The sequence below is a fragment of the Ranitomeya imitator genome, chromosome 5 (genome assembly GCF_032444005.1).
Source record: "Ranitomeya imitator isolate aRanImi1 chromosome 5, aRanImi1.pri, whole genome shotgun sequence".
Lineage (NCBI taxonomy): Eukaryota > Metazoa > Chordata > Amphibia > Anura > Dendrobatidae > Ranitomeya > Ranitomeya imitator.
Window position 1 is genome coordinate 688,783,587 of NC_091286.1, and position 16,823 is coordinate 688,800,409.

The window sequence follows — 16,823 nt, forward strand, 5'->3', positions numbered from 1 at the left end:
CATGGACACTCTCCAGGCTATTAATATCTGCCCTCAGTCACTGGCTTTACTACTCTGGCGGAGAAAATTGCGCGGGAGCCCACACCAATTTTTTCCGCAATTTAACCCTTAAATTTAAGAGCTAGAGCACTGAAATTTTGCACATACACACTACTAACAACAGTAGTGTGGAATATGCAAAAAAAATGGGGATATGAGATGGTTTACTGTATGTAACCCATGTCTCATATTATGTCGGGTTTTGGCAGGAGAAATGAAAAGCCGGTAATTGAATTACCGGCTTTTCTGCTATATCACGCTGAAGCTAATATAAATATATATATATGTGTCTGAATGACATATATATATATATATATATATATATATATATATATATATATATATATAAAACGAAACTCGACTTTTAATTAGAGATCACCGACCGCCGACCCGATCCCTGAGTGGGATCGGGTCGGGTTTCACGAAACCCGACTTTGCTAAAAGTCGGCGACTTTTGAAAAGTGCCGATCTGTTTCGCTCAACCCTAGTAGCGAGATCAAAACTTTACCAGTCATTGGAGGAGAAAAATATAAGAACGACACATAAGCGGCTTCCGCTGGGCACAAGCTCGAAATGACTCGTCTGCAAAATAGAGGATTCCCGCCAAAGATCTCATTACCCGGTGGGTCCGTCTGGCGCCATCAATAAAGAACACAATCCAAAGAAACATAAATATTTATGGACTTCAAATGAAAGAAAAATATCGTTCTGCTCAATATCTCCGATTCTGCTCCACCCGAGCGTGCCGCCATCAGATTAATATCAGGTTATTATTATTTATCGGTTCATTAATGTATATGGCGGTATTATGGGAGGATGGAGACTCTCTCCGGGGGTTTGGGAAATAAGTGGCCTATAACGCAGAGCCGATCGGATCCTATGTGTCTGGTGAGAATGATGATGTCAGTAATTGGCAGCTAGCGGGGACTAGAGGGAGGAAATGCCGGATTATCGGATGGTGCGGTATAGACCAGCCCTATATCTGCGGAAGGTATAATATCTTTCATCCGATTTACTAGTTATGGTATCGGGCTGCGTCTGATAAATAACGAGTCTCTGCAGGAGGGAACGAGACCACGAATGTGTTTCTATCCCAAGATTCCATTATTATATTTGTGCAGGAATCTCCTGGAAATCACTTGCTTCACAGTCAAGATTTGGTTTGTTTCTTTTTGGGTTTTTTTAAAGGGTCGGTACAGTTTTTAATTTATTTTTTTATCTTATATGATTTGTGACATTTTATTTGTTTTTGATCTACTTGGTAACATTATAGACCTAAGCCTAGACCTCACTTTAACCTTAACCCGAACCTTAGTAACGAATGAAAGAAGCAGGGAGCTGGGGGAGAGAACATTACAGCCTCTGTCATCGCAGTTGCTGCCTATGCAGAATGCAGGATCTTGACTGTTGTGCTCTGCATAGATGTAAAAAAATAAAAAAAACAGTAGTTTTACTCATTTAGCTTGTCAGGGAGGATCTGACTCCACCACTACAGGATGAAACAGCAGTGGGGAGCAGGAGAAGTTTCAGACCACCATGCAATATGGTGCCCAGGGGAATCCCTCTCACTAATACCTGGACTTACCAGTACAGAAAGTTATGAAAAGCTACCAAACACCTATAAGACCATGTGTAGCGCCCCAGAGACCTGGTCGTTGCAGTAATGTCGCTCTGCCACTAAGGGGAGTGATGGTACGTCTGATGGCACTAAAGGAGTTCACCTGACCAGGTATCACAGTCACACACTACATTTCACACTCCGGCCACCAGGGGGAGCAAAAGGTTCTATTTACTAGGCCACTCCTCACACTTTGGTAAAACTGGGGGTTGGATAGGAAGTGAGAGAAGAAGCTGGCTGGGTTTTGTCCAGGCAACATCCCGTGGCAGGGGGTGTTGCGGGGAAGATTCAGAGGTGTCCCTGTCAGGCGTGGGAACCTGGCAGTGACTTAGCGACAAGGACAGATCGTTACACAGCCACGCCTGCACTACCTTGCGGCGGCATCTAAAGAAAGGACACGAAGCGAAGTATATTGTGGACAGTGAGAAACGAGATCAAGCACAAAGGAGAACCAGTAGGAGTCGTGCCCCGAGATCGGCAACATCCTACTGAGGCGTGTAGCCGGTGGCCAGAACGCCGAGGAAGTAACTGACTTCAAGCATTACTTCAAACAGAGGCAGGACAGTTGATTATAGGTTGGCTGTCTAACGTACATCACCTAAGAAGACATAGGGGGCAAACGTGGAGAGGGGCATCTCTAGGGTCTCAGAATAGCTCCGAGCCTACCCGTCATACGGGTGCGTCCTAGCCAGATAAACTTGGGGGACGGAGAGAGAGAGAACGAATACAAAAGTTGTGATGACTATCCAGAATGCTCAGCAGGGAAGGACTACAACACACAGGCGCTAGTGGTAGGCACTGATTTCCACCTGCAAAGGGAACTCTGGATGTGCCCATCGGACCGGCCGGTCTCAGCCAGCCCTGTTAGCGGTGCTCTGGATTGCGGACCCCGAAGTCTTCAGTAAAAAGGTAAAGAGACTGCAACCCTGTATCCTCGTTAATAACTGCGCCTCACATCATCGCCACCTACACTACTGGGAAACCCTCGGGATCTACTTCACCTGTGGTAAGGTATACCATCTAGCTGCTATCACATCACCCCCAGCGGACCCCAAGCAGCGTCGGTCACCCTGACCAAATACCACAGGTGGCGTCACAAACACCTAACAACTTTCACCACCCTTTCATTGGGCACCCCTTAGCAGGGTCACGAACCGGGTCCAGCCACCGTGACAATCCTAGGACTGAGACAGAGAGGACCGGTACCGAGAGAACCTGTGGCCCTGTGTCTGGGGGTGCTCCACATGTCTAATGCATAACCTAATAGATACCACATAGGGCAGGAACGAGAGCCTTTTTTGCACCTCACAATCGGTGGGTGGGTGAAGGGTAACAATAGAAACTTCTTTTGTTCTGATCCCTTAGATGCAGGGGAGCTGTGTGGACATCATGCTATGTTTAGGGGAACTTTTGGGATATCATACTGTGTATAGAGGAACTCTGGGGATATCATACTGTGTGTAGGGGAGCTGTGGGGATATCATACTGTGTATAGGAAAGCTGTGGGGACATCATACTGTGTATAGGGGAGCTATGGGGATATCATACTATGTTTAGGGGAACTTAGGGGATATCATACTGTGTATAGGGGAGCTGTGGGGACATCATACTGTGTATAGGGGAGCTATGGGGACATCATACTGTGTATAGGGGAGCTATGGGGATATCATACTTTGTTTAGGGGAACTTTGGGGACATCATACTGTGTATAGGGGAGCTGTGGGAACATCATACTGTGTATAGGGGAGCTATGGGGATATCATACTATGTTTAGGGGAACTTTGGGGATATCATACTGTGTATAGGGGAGCTGCGGGGACATCATACTGTGTATAGGGGAGCTGTGGGGACATCATATTGTGTATAGGGGAACTTTGGGGATAACATACTGTGTATAGGGGAGCTATGGGGTTATCATACTATGTTTAGGGGAGCTATGGGGACATCATACTGTTTATAGGGGAGCTGTAGGGATATCATACTATGTTTAGGGGAGCTGTGGGAACATCATACATACAAGGTATAGGGGAGCTGTGGGGATATCATGCTATGTATAAGGGAGCTGTGGGCCCATCATACTGTGTACAGGGGAACTGTGGGGATTTCATACTGTATATAGGGGTGCTGTGGGGACATCATACTGTCTATAGGAGAGCTGTGGGGGAATCATACTGTGTATAGGGGAGCTGTGAACCCATCATACTGTGTATTGGGGAGCTGTGAACCCATCATACTGTGTATAGGGGAGCTGTGGGGACATCATACTGTGTATAGGGGAGCTGTGGGGACATCATACTGTATACAGAGGAACTGTGGCGATATCATACTGTGTATAGGGGAGCTATGGACATATACTGTGTATAGGGGAGCTATGGACCCATCATTTTGTGCATAGGGGAGCTGTGAGAACATCATACAGTGTATAAGGGAGCTGTGGGGATATTATACAGTGTATAAGGGAGCTGTGGGGATATCATGCTATGTATAAGAGCTGTCGGAGCATCATATTGTGTATAGGGGAACTGTGGGGATATCATACAGTGTATAGGGGAGCTGTGGACCCATCATATTGTGTATAGGGGAGCTACAGTCTCCGGTAAGTCTACGTAGCCCTCTCTGACTTGAGCCTACTTTGTCCTGACTGAACAGCGTGGGAGGGCTCTCACTCTGCCTCCGCACACTACAGCTTCCCGCCAACCGAGCTCCTGTTCCCGTGTTCCCCCTCTTATACCCTTCATGCCCCATGGTCTCAAGTTCAAAGGTCTGTCCGGGGCACTAAACTCTCCCCCCTGCAACTTGGGTGACAGCACCGATGGTTCCGGACTCGTCCCGGACAAGGCACACCGAGGCTGGCTCTCCTCCTTACACATGCTCACGATACTCCATCTAAATATGTCAGTAAATCAATTTGTCAGCCATATAAATTACCACAAATCTACCTATCAGAGAACGAAAAATGTCATTCATGAAACTTTGAAAGACTGCTGAAGCATTGGTTAACCTGAACGGCATCACCAAATTCTCAAATGACCTTCAGGTGTATTGAATGCGGTCTTCCATTCATCACCCTGATGAACGTGTATAAGGTTATATGCCCCTCTTAAGTCAAGTTTGGAAAACAATTTAGCCCAAGATAATTGGTTAAAAAGGTCAGATATAATGGGAAAAAGGTAAGGATTGTGAACCGTGATTTTATTAATCTCTCTAAAATTCAGGCACAGACACAACCCTCCATTTTTTTTTATAAAAGGACCCCAGGGTAACTTGAGAGGTGGATGGACGTATATGACTCTTAGGGCTCGCTCCCACTTGCAAATAAATTAGACTAATGCAATCTGATTAAAAACTGAATTGCATTTGTACCAATTTAATCCTATGGTTCTGTTCTCAATGGCGTATTTTTTCCCTGCTCCAATCGGATCTCGATCAGACAAGAAAAAAAAACACAGTATGCTGCGATTACACGCCGAATTCGAATCACACGCTTTCGTATAAGTCTATGTATGCGTGTGAAACATCGGCAGCAGAGGAGATGGAGAAAATAATTTCTCCATCTCCTCAGCACCTGTGCTGTGATACTCATGCGAGAGGCTCGGAGCACAGAGCACTGACACCCGGTTCACGCTCGCAGCAGATCAGGAGCCGAGAGTCATAAGCATATCGCACGATGCTCTCCCCTTAGCCAGACTCCTTCAAATGAATTCATTCAAGGCCTCCCTCTAGAGAAAGGTTAAACAAGCAAGTTTTAGTAATTTTAGCTCCTCCTGGTAGGAAGTCAATAGTGTCACACCTGCAAGTGGCGCTCATGGTTCATGGACCCACTGTGCCACAGGGCTGGGCTTACCTAGGAGGGCTATAGCTAAGCGGCTACCTGGTATTCACTGGAGCTCCTGATGGTGGAGTCAGGCTTGAGCACCAGGTACCACTCCTACGCAGTCCCTGGTTGTGCGGTTGCTAACCCCAAGGGTCAGGTTTACTGACAGGAACACGGACTCAGGCTCCGTTCAGACTACTCCACAGGCAAGATGGATACTGACAAACAGTCAGTCACAGAGGGACTGAATTTGGAGACTGGTTCTAGCAGTCCAGATATGGAGCGTAGACATTCAGGCACTGGCCACACACTGGCCCGGGAGAAGGGGTTCAGGCACCAGCAAGTATGTTACAGACAGCACAATCATATGACCTGTGTGGCAGAAGAACATCACACTCAGTCTCAGAAAAAAACATCAGAGAAGTCCTGAATGAATTCTGGAAGGTGAGTCCCGACAGAAGCAGGGTTGGTGTTAGGTGCAGGCAGACTAGGCATTTGCCTAGGCACCCGCTCTCATGCCATTAGTGGCACACCACTTGGCCACTATGGGGCCCGTGAGTCAGGGGGGCCAGCGTCAGCAATGATGGAGAGACAGTCAGATGACACTCTCTCTCCCATCATTCCCCCTCTGCCTCTGATGCTGTGAGTATGTGGTGGCCAAAATACTGCAGGACTGTGGGGCTGCCTTATACTCTATGAGGGGCTGCATTATACTCTATGTGGGGCTGCATTATACTATATGGGGGCTGCATCATTCTCTATGGAGTGGCTGCATTATATTCTTTTGGGGGTGCTGCATTATTCTCTATGGGGGAGGCTGCATTATACTCTGAGGAGGGCTGCATTATACTCTGTGAGGGGGCTGTATTATACTCTCTGAAGTGGCAGCATTATACCCTGAGGGGGCTGCAGCATACCCTATGAGATGAACATAGAACCCAGGGTGAGAAACTAAAACATGTTCACAAAGGATTGACTGGGACAAATAAGGAGAGCCATTAAACAAACAGAATAAGTGAGACCTCCCAGAACCCCAAATATGGAGAAGGCAAAGGTGCTGTGGATTAAAAATTAAAAGATTTGCAGCGAGAAAAACAAATGGGGTGTACCAAACAAGGTAAACCCCTTGCTGAGGAGCTGACACTTCAAATACCAATCTATTTGGAAGTATAGCCAGCAAGTGAGGTCAGTGAAAGGTGAACATATAAAGCCCATCCTAAAATATGATAAGACAGAGTCAAAATGGAAAACACGTGAAGAGAAACCAACCATGAAAGGAAAAGCAATACAAAAAACCCATCAGCATTTGGACAGAGATGAAAAGGACTGCAGCCCAGTAGTCACCATACAGTAATCTCTTATAATTCCTCCGACTACCAAGGTGAACCCCTAGCTATACTTCTGCATTCTTTTATGGTGCTGTTCTTCAAAGGAAGGTTTCCAATGCTATTGGTGTAGTGTATGTGACATAAAGGAGTTAAAGGGGATGTCTGAGATTTTTAAAATTGAGCTAGAAAGTTGATTATAACTGTTGAATCCTTTGCAGCTTTAAGGTCAATGTTACGGAGGTCCCCGTCCATCTCTTTTTACTTCCCTCAAGTGAAGACATCAGCAAAAAGAGAGACATCACATCCTGATGTTGTGGTCACTTAGGTGCAGTGGTCACTATTGTATCTAAAAGGATAGAGCCAGAGCGGCATTATCGCTGATCTCAGCCGATTGTCAATCATATCCGTTGTTCCTTGGGTGATGGTGCAATCACTAGGTTTAGGGTGTGTTGTTGTTCGAGAGCATCCATCCAACGCTAATATTTTTTTTACAGGCAGTACTATGAAATTAGAGGTTGTCCAACAATTAGAAATAATTTGGTTTAAAGATGGTTTAAAAATAATAATGGTTGGTAGGGGATCAAATACTTATTTCTAACTGCAAAATGCAAATAAAATTTATATAATTTATACAATGTGATTTCCTGGATTTTATTTTTGATATTCTATCTCTCAATGTTAAAATTAACCTATCCTTAAAATTATAGACTGTTCATGTCTTTGTCAGTGGGCAAACTTACAGAATCAGCAAGGGGTCAAATACTTATTTCCCCCACTGTATATCTTTTGCTCTTTTGGTTATTTTCCAGCCGCCGACGAAGGTCAGCTCTGACATGCGGTAATGCTCGGTAATCCCCGCTTTTTCTATTTCCTTAACCATATGAGGCAGCAGCCGCTCAGTCCGGTAATTGATAGATTATATGTGTATTGAGCTGTGTTATGTTAACGACAGAAAATTTACAGATTCAGCACTTAAATGATTTTCAGCGGAGGCAGGCACGGTGTCACCATTAATGTGAGGCTAGGATTGATGTAATGCATGAGTAATAAGAGGGTGGAGGTCAGGATGATAAGCACAGGACTCCATTACTAGAAGTATTGGAAAGAGGAAAGTTGGATAAATCACCATATTAGATCTATAAGGCTGCTGTATTTAGGGGTTATTATTGACTCTTTACGTACAGTAGGTACTGTTAGTGGGTTATAGACAATGGGGTTTCGGCTGCTCCGATGGTGGTGAGGTGACAGTTCTGGAGGTGGTAGCGATGTCATTGCAGATTGTAGGCTTTTCCAGTTCCATCTGAAAGTTCTGAATGTGGTGGATAATAATTGGACAAGTTGGGGCACAGAATTTCAAAAGAAGTGGGATACTCTTGGAGGCAATTGAGTGAGAACATATGAGCGTGGAGGAGAGAAGGAGGTCTTGGGAGGACCGGAGATTACGTGTAGGAAGATAACAGGAGATTAATTTGGCGATATATGGAGGAGAAAAGTTATGGATGGCCTTGTAGGTCAATGTTAGTAGTTTCAACTGGATACGGTGGGGGATCGGGAGACAGATGGGAAAAGCGGAGGAATAGCGAGTCGGGCAACAGAAGTAAGGATGGACTGAAGAGTTTCGAGAGTGTTAGCAGGAAGGCCACAAAGGAGGATATTCGAGAGATGAAGAGGGCATGCACTAAGATTTACTGGCAGGAGAGAGCAAGAGCTTAAATGTGTGGTGTGGTGTGGTGTGAAGGACTGGGCAGAGTCGAGGGTTACTCAGAGGAAGTGGACTTCCGGTACTGGGGAAAGTGATAAATTTGGTAGGGAAGTAAGGTGAGATGGAGGAAAGATGGTGAGTACAATTATGTCCACCTCGAGATTTAAGAAGTGTGAGGAGAAGAAGGAGGATATTGCTGATAGACATTCTGGGATTTTGGAGAGCAGAGAGGTGAAGTCTGGACCAGGGAAGTAGATCCGAGTCTCATCAGCATAAAGGTGGAAGTGGAAGCCATGGGGCTTTATGAGTTGTCCCAGGCCGAGTGTATAGATGGAGAAGGGTAAAGGTGCTAGGACAGAGCCTTGAGGGTCACTGACAGACAGAGGGCGAGATGAGGAGGTAGTGTGGATGGAAAGGTATGAGAAGATCCAGGATAGGACAAGGTCTGTGATACTGAGGGAACAGATTATCTGTAGTAGGAGGTAGTGGTTGACTGTCGAAGGCAAAGGGCAGGTCTAGAAGGAGGAGTACACTGTAGATAATTGACTGGTGATAAATAAGTCGTTAGCAATTTTGGTCAGGGCAGTTTCGGTGGAGTGGTGGGGATGGAAGCCGGATTGTAGGTTGTCAAGGAGTGAATTAGATGACAGGTTGATAAAAAGTTCAATGCTAACATTGTTGGGTGTACGGTGGGTATTGTCATAGAGGAAAATTAAAATCCATATGAAATCTCCAAGGAGGGGACACGTCCACCAAACACTGAACATATGAGGAAGAGAGAAAAGTACGTATACCTGGAGAAGAGCTGACACTCCAACCTCCTGTGAAGTGGAACTAATTATAGCTAGGGAGAGAGAAGCTAATTAAAACTGGGGAAATAGAGAGAGAGATGATGCTTCAAACTTCTTCCAGGTGGGAAGGTGTGTCCCACAGCCTGTCAGGGTGGTTGGAAAGGAGTGTCCCTAGCCTGTTAGGGTGAGGGGAAAGGGTTGAGATCTTTTTATGCAGAGGAGGAAAAATGAAGTCTTCCTTTGTTCCAACGAAGGAGCAGAGTGTTCTAGACTTTTTGTCTCTGTTGTTCAGATATGAATATTAGGGTTTTGCATCGATCCAATATTAATGAGATATACACTGCTCCAAAAAATAAAGGGAACACTTAAACAACAGAATCTAACTCCAAGTAAATCAATCTTCTGTGAAATCAAACTGTCCACTTAGGAAGCAACACTGTTCGACGATCAATTTCACATGCTGTTGTGCAAATGGAATAGACAACAGATGGAAATTATTGGCAATTATCAAGACACCATCAATAAAGGAGTGGTTCTGCAGGTGGGGACCACAGACCACATCTCAGTACCAATGCTTTCTGGCTGATGTTTTGGTCACTTTTGAATGTTGGTTATGCTTTCACACAGTGGTCGTTGCAGTAGTATCGCTCTGCCGCTAAAGGGAGTGATGGTACGTCTGATGGCACTAAAGGAGTTCATCTGACCAGGTATCACCAGTACACATTACACTTCACACTCCGGCCACTAGGGGGAGCAAAAGGCTTTATTCATTAGGCCACTCCTCACACTGGTAAAACTAGGGGTTGGATAGGAAGTTAGTCAGAAGCTGACTGGGTTGGATTCAGGCAACATCCCGTGGCAGGGGGTGTTGCAGGGGAAGATTCAGGGTGGTCCCTGTCAGGCGTGGGAACCTGGCAGGTAACTAGCGACTAGAACAGAACGTTACGGAACCGCGCCTGCACACCCCGCAGCGGTATCCTAAGAAAGAGACACGAAGCGAAGGATATTGTGGACAGTGAGAAACGAGATCAAGCACAAAGGAGAGCCAGTAGGAGTCATGCCCGGAGAACGGCAACATCCTACTGAGGCGCGTAGCCGGTGGCCGGAACACTGAGGAAGTAACTGACTCTATGCCTTACTTCAAACTCCGCAGGACAGTTAATTATAGGTTGGCTGTCTACCTTACATCACCTAAGCAGACATAGGGGGCAACGCGTGGAGAGGGGCGTCTATAGGGTCCCGGAAGAACTCCGAGTCTTCCCGTCAAATGGGTGCGCCCTAGCCATAACATACCTGGGGGACGAAGAACTAGAAAGAACTGGAACGAATTAGAATGAACGAGAATAGAAGTTGTGAGGACTATCCCGAATGCTCCGCAGGGAAGCACTACAACACACAGGCGCTAGTGGTAGGCAACGATTTCCACCTGTAAAGGGAACTCTGGATGTGCCTTCGGACCGGCCAGTCTCAGACAGCCCTGTTAACCGTGCTCTGGATTGAGGATCCTGAAGTCTTCAGTAAAGAGGTAAAGAGACTGCAACCTTGTGTCCTCGTTATTGACTGCACCTCATACCATCGCCATCCACCTTACTGGGAAGCCATGGGGACATACTTCACCTGTGGGAAGGTTCACCATCTAGCTCCCATCACATCACCCCAGTGGGTCCCAAGCAGCATCAGTCACCCTGACCGAATACCATAGGTGGCGTCACGAAACCTTGACAAACTACCATCATCCCTTTTGTTGGACGCCCCTTAGCAGGGTCACGGACCGGGTCCAGCCACCGTGACAACCCCAGAACTGAGACAGAGAGGACCGGTACCGAGTAACCCATGGCCCTGTGTCTGGGGGCGCTCCAGTAGCATGAGACGGACACTACAACCCACACAAGTGGCTCAGGTAGTGTAGCTCATCCAGGATAGCACATCAATGTGAGCTGTGGCAAGAAGGTTTTCTGTGTCTGTCAGCATGGTGTCCAGAGGCTGGAGGCACTGCCAGGAGACAGGCCAGTACACCAGGAGACGTGGAGGGGGCCATAAGAGGGCAACAACCCAGCAGCAGGACCGCTACCTCAGCCTTTATGGAAGGAGGAACAGGAGGAGCACTGACAGAGCCCTGCAAAATGACCTCCAGCAGGCCACAAATGTGCATGTGTCTGCACAAACGGTTAGAAGCCGACTCCATGAGGATGGTCTGAGTGCCTGACGTCCACAGATGGGGGTTGCCCTCTTCAGCACCTCCATCATTGCTTTCTCCCCACCACCCCATTATTGCCCATTCCACCACCTCCTTCATTGCCTCCTCCCCACCACCACTTTATTGTCCTTTCCACTGCTACCATCATTGCCTTCTCCCCCACCACCCCATCATTACCCATTCCCCCACCTCCATCATTTCCTCCTCCCCCACCACCCTCATCATTACCCATTCTACCACCTCCATCATTGCCTCCTCCTCACCACCCCATCATTGTCCTTACAACTGCCATCATCATTGTCTTCTCAATCATTACCCATTCCATGACCTCCATCATTTCCTCCTCCCCACAATCCCCATCATCGCCCTTTCCACCACCATCATTATCTTTTTCCCCACCACCCCCATTATTGCCCATTATACCGCCTCCATCATTTCCTCCTTCCCACGACCTCCATTATTGCCCATTCACCACCTCCATCATTTTCTCCTTCCTCATCACCCCCATTATTGCCCTTTCCACCACCCCATCATTGCTTTCTCCCCTATTACCCCTATCATTGCCCTCTCTGTCAACCCAATCATTGCCTTCTGCCCCATCACCTCCATCATTGCCCTCTCCTCCACCTACACACACACAGCACCATTCACCTCTCTGCATACACACTAACACACACACACAGACACACACAGCACCATTCACCTCTCTGCATACACACACGCACATACACTACATAGCTCCCAACCGTCCCTCATACTGCAGGACTGTCCCGATTTTAAGGCTCTGCCCCACACGGGATTCTACTTCTCCCGCACAGCAGGAGAAGCAGCCGACACGCCCCCTTGATTAGGCCATGCCCCTTCCGTATCTTCTTCCAGTGCGGTGGTTCAGAGAGGGAGAGAGGACATTCTGGCGGTCTCCTGGACTGAGGCACTGTGTGTGTGTAGAGAGGTTAATGGAGCTGTGTGTGAATGCAGACAGGTGAATGGTGCTGTGTGTGTCTGTGTGTGTGTGGCCATTATACAGTATGCAGCATCATGTAGGGTCACTAGACTGTACGCAGCATCATGTGGGGCCCTTATACAGTATGAATCATGTGTGGCCATTATAAGGTATGGAGCATCACTTGGGGCCATTATACTGTACGAAGCATCACATGGAGCCATTATACTGTACGAAGCATCACGTGGGGCCATTATACTGTAAGCATCATCATGTGGGGCCATTATACTGTATGCAGCATCATGTGAGGCCATTATACAGTATGCAGCATCATGTGGGGCCATTATACAGCATCATGTAGGGTCATTAGACTGTACCTAGCATCATGTGGGGCCATTATATGGTATGGAGCATCATGTGGGGCCATTATACAGTATGAATTATCATCTGGGGCCAATATACAGTATACAGCATCATCTGTGGCCATTATACTGTATGCAGCATCATGTGGGGCCATTATACAGTATGGAGCATCACGTGGGGCCATTATACAGTATGGAGCACTTTGTGGCCATATTTTTTTCTGTTTATAATTATTGCTTATGAAACTGTGTGATCAGCAGTGCTAAATGGGTGTGGTTGGTGTGTGGATATGGGTGTGACTAGTTGTGAAATGGGTGTGGTCAGGGGCGTGGCCTAAAATTTGTATGCGCCGCAACCTTTCTCCCTCTTTGCCTTCTTCAAAAGTTGGGAGGTATGCACACACACACACACACACACACACACCTCACCTCTGCGCATGGTATCCTGAAGCCGCACCATTGCCAGCAGCTTCCTGCCTCGCACAGCCGTGGAGATGAATGATGATGTCATTCAGCCGCTGCTGTGTGAGACAGGAAGCGCGAGCAGGAAGCAGAACAGATCCATTCCCTGCAGCTCTGCTCCGCTGACATTTTCTCTTGCAGGCAGTGGAGCTGCAGGGATTGCTCCCTGCCCACCGTAAATGAGGGCAATCTGGCCAGAGGCCCCCCAAAGCCTCGGTGCCGGATAAACTGGCCAGACTGCCGTCATTATTAGCCACACTGCAGGGGCCCCGATGCAGCCGCACCGGTTGAACCGGCGGTATGTCCACCCATGAATCTGGCCTTCGGTCCAAGTCAAAGTTCCTTATAGCTGCAGAACCAATGATATTAGAAATGTAACCAGGGCTCCAGCAACAATGTAGCTTCCAATCTGTTACATTCCGTTGCTATGGTTACCATTCTATTGAAGATTTACAATGGCTGTTATCCATTTGACATCACATTTCAGTTCCTGCTGTTTTATAATGTGGCGGTATATATAATGCTTTGTATGTATCATAGCCCAGGGTTCGTGATGGGAAATTGTGCGGAGAGGAAGCGGCACGCTCCAATATTTCAAGGATTTCTCATCTCAGAGAGAGCGACAATGAGTGGAAAGAGGATGAAAACTTATTTACTCTTTAGTTAAAGGGATAGGATCACTAACAAAACCCCTATGGACATCATAGATAAGGGTCCCAATAGGAAGACCCCTGTGTGAGCCAGAATATTAAGCTGCTTACTATTTATCTTTCTATCTAGGGCATGTCCCCAACATAAAGTATTTAAATAACAAATAGTACACATGACCCCCATAGTAGACACCAAGATGACTAGAGGTCACATACACAGACCCATAAAAAATCCTAAATAATGACAGACTTTAGCCCCAAAGACTACAGAAACCGGACCGCATGCCTCACAAATTACCCTCTAAATAGATATGGATCCCAGTCCAGACCCACTTAAAAAAACACTCAAAAAAATGTAATGCTGATTCTTTCAGGCCCCCTATAGAAGTTCAGACCACAAACCAGATCTTAAAATATGCAAATACAAGACCCTCTAAAAAGTATGAACCCCATTCCTGTACTTTTTCCCACACTCGAGCCTCACAGACCCTGCTGACCCTCCTTGGCATCCTGACGGTGATTAGGAGATGGATGGGAGCAGAGAAAGGAGAGGTGAGAACATAGGGAATCTTCCAATGCTCCAAGAGGTGTCCTCTTTTTACTGGAGTCTTGAGGACATATTGGGATAGTTGACAAATACCAGCTAAATTTCCCATACAGCGGCTGCTCCAGGACTGTGCGGATACCAGTAATGAGACTACACTGCTGATGATATCTCTCCTTACTGATGAAGCGGTCTGGGAAGAACCAAGGAAGAATGAAGGCTTCATGAAGGAAAGATTATCTTTTCCCCCTTATGATGACTGGATGCGAAAATAGGAACTGTACTTTCAACAATAGTACAGGTGAAAATAACAAATTTGTAATATATCTTATTAGATACATCCAATTCTCTAAAATGTAAGTGCTGCGGAACACGTCGGTGCTATAGAAATAAAATTATTATTATTAATAGATGAAGAGCCTGGCGTTGCCCGGGCATAGTAACTGACTGTGGTAAGTTATAACAAATTATAATGATTATCCTCCATCCCATAGTCCCGTGCCCATATACCCATCATACATAACCTCCATCCCATAGTCCCGTACCCATATACCCATCATACATAACCTCCATCCCATAGTCCCATGCCCATATACCCATCGCACATCCTCCATCCCATAGTCCTGTGCCCATATACCCATCATACACATCCTCCATCCCATAGTCCTGTGCCCATATACCCATCATACATAACCTCCATCCCATAGTCCCATGCCCATATACCCATCGCACATCCTCCATCCCATAGTCCCGTGCCCATATACCCATCATACATAACCTCCATCCCATAGTCCCGTGCCCATATACCCATCGCACATCCTCCATCCCATAGTCCCGTGCCCATATACCCATCATACACATCCTCCATCCCATAGTCGCGTGCCCATATACCCATCATACATAACCTCCATCCCATAGTCCTGTGCCCGTATACCAATCATACATATCCTCCATCCCATAGTCCCGTGCCCATATACCCATCATACACATCCTCCATCCCATAGTCCTGTGCCCATATACCCATCATACATAACCTCCATCCCATAGTCCCATGCCCATATACCCATCGCACATCCTCCATCCCATAGTCCCGTGCCCATATACCCATCATACATAACCTCCATCCCATAGTCCCATGCCCATATACCCATCGCACATCCTCCATCCCATAGTCCCGTGCCCATATACCCATCATACACATCCTCCATCCCATAGTCCTGTGCCCATATACCCATCATACATAACCTCCATCCCATAGTCCTGTGCCCGTATACCAATCATACATATCCTCCATCCCATAGTCCGTGCCCATATACCCATCATACACATCCTCCATCCCATAGTCCTGTGCCCAAATACCCATCATACATAACCTCCATCCCATAGTCCCGTGCCCATATACCCATCATACATATCCTCCATCCCATAGTCCTGTGCCCATATACCAATCATACTGTCCTCCATCCCATAGTCCGTGCCCATATACCCATCATACACATCCTCCATCCCATAGTCCCGTGCCCATATACCCATCATACACATCCTCCATCCCATAGTCCTGTGCCCATATACCAATCATACATATCCTCCATCCCATAGTCCTGTGCCCATATACCCATCATACATATCTTGCATCCCATAGTCCCGTGCCCATAGACCCATCATACATATCTTGCATCCCATAGTCCCATGCCCATATACCCATCATACATAACCTCCATCCCATAGTCCCATGCCCATATACCCATCATACACATCCTCCATCCCATAGTCCTGTGCCCATATACCCATCATACATAACCTCCATCTCATAGTCCTGTGCCCATATACCCATCATACATATCCTCCATCCCATAATCCCATGCTCATATACCCATCATACACATCCTCCATCCCATAGTCCCGTGCCCATATACCCATCATACACATCCTCCATCCCATAGTCCTGTGCCCATATACCCATCACACATATCCTCCATCCCATAGTCCCATGCCCATATACCCATTGTGACATCTTCGCCATGGCAACCATTCTGACATCATTGTCACCATGGCAACCTATTATGATATCATCGTCGGCATGGCAACCATTATGACATAACCGTCACCATTGTAACCTATTATGACATCATCCTCGCCATGGCAACCATTATGACATCATCTTCGCCACTGCAACCTTTATGATATCATGGTCGCCATGGCAACCATTATGACATCATCGTCGATACACACACATACACTCGTTTTTTTATATATTTAGATTATTAATGAGGAGCAGAGGGAGGAAACAGAGAGAGAGAGAGACACAGAAAGATTATGCTGAGCTTTCTAACAAGTCTTTTATCTCAACCCCAGAGCTGGATTCATATCTAC

General features: G+C 46.7%; 1 protein-coding gene across 3 annotated transcripts in view; it reads right to left on the bottom strand.

The window, feature by feature from the left end:
- The window catches only part of CHRNA2 (cholinergic receptor nicotinic alpha 2 subunit), a 145,753-nt gene that overhangs the window by 29,226 nt on the left and 99,704 nt on the right, over positions 1-16,823 (bottom strand). The window lies entirely within an intron of this gene.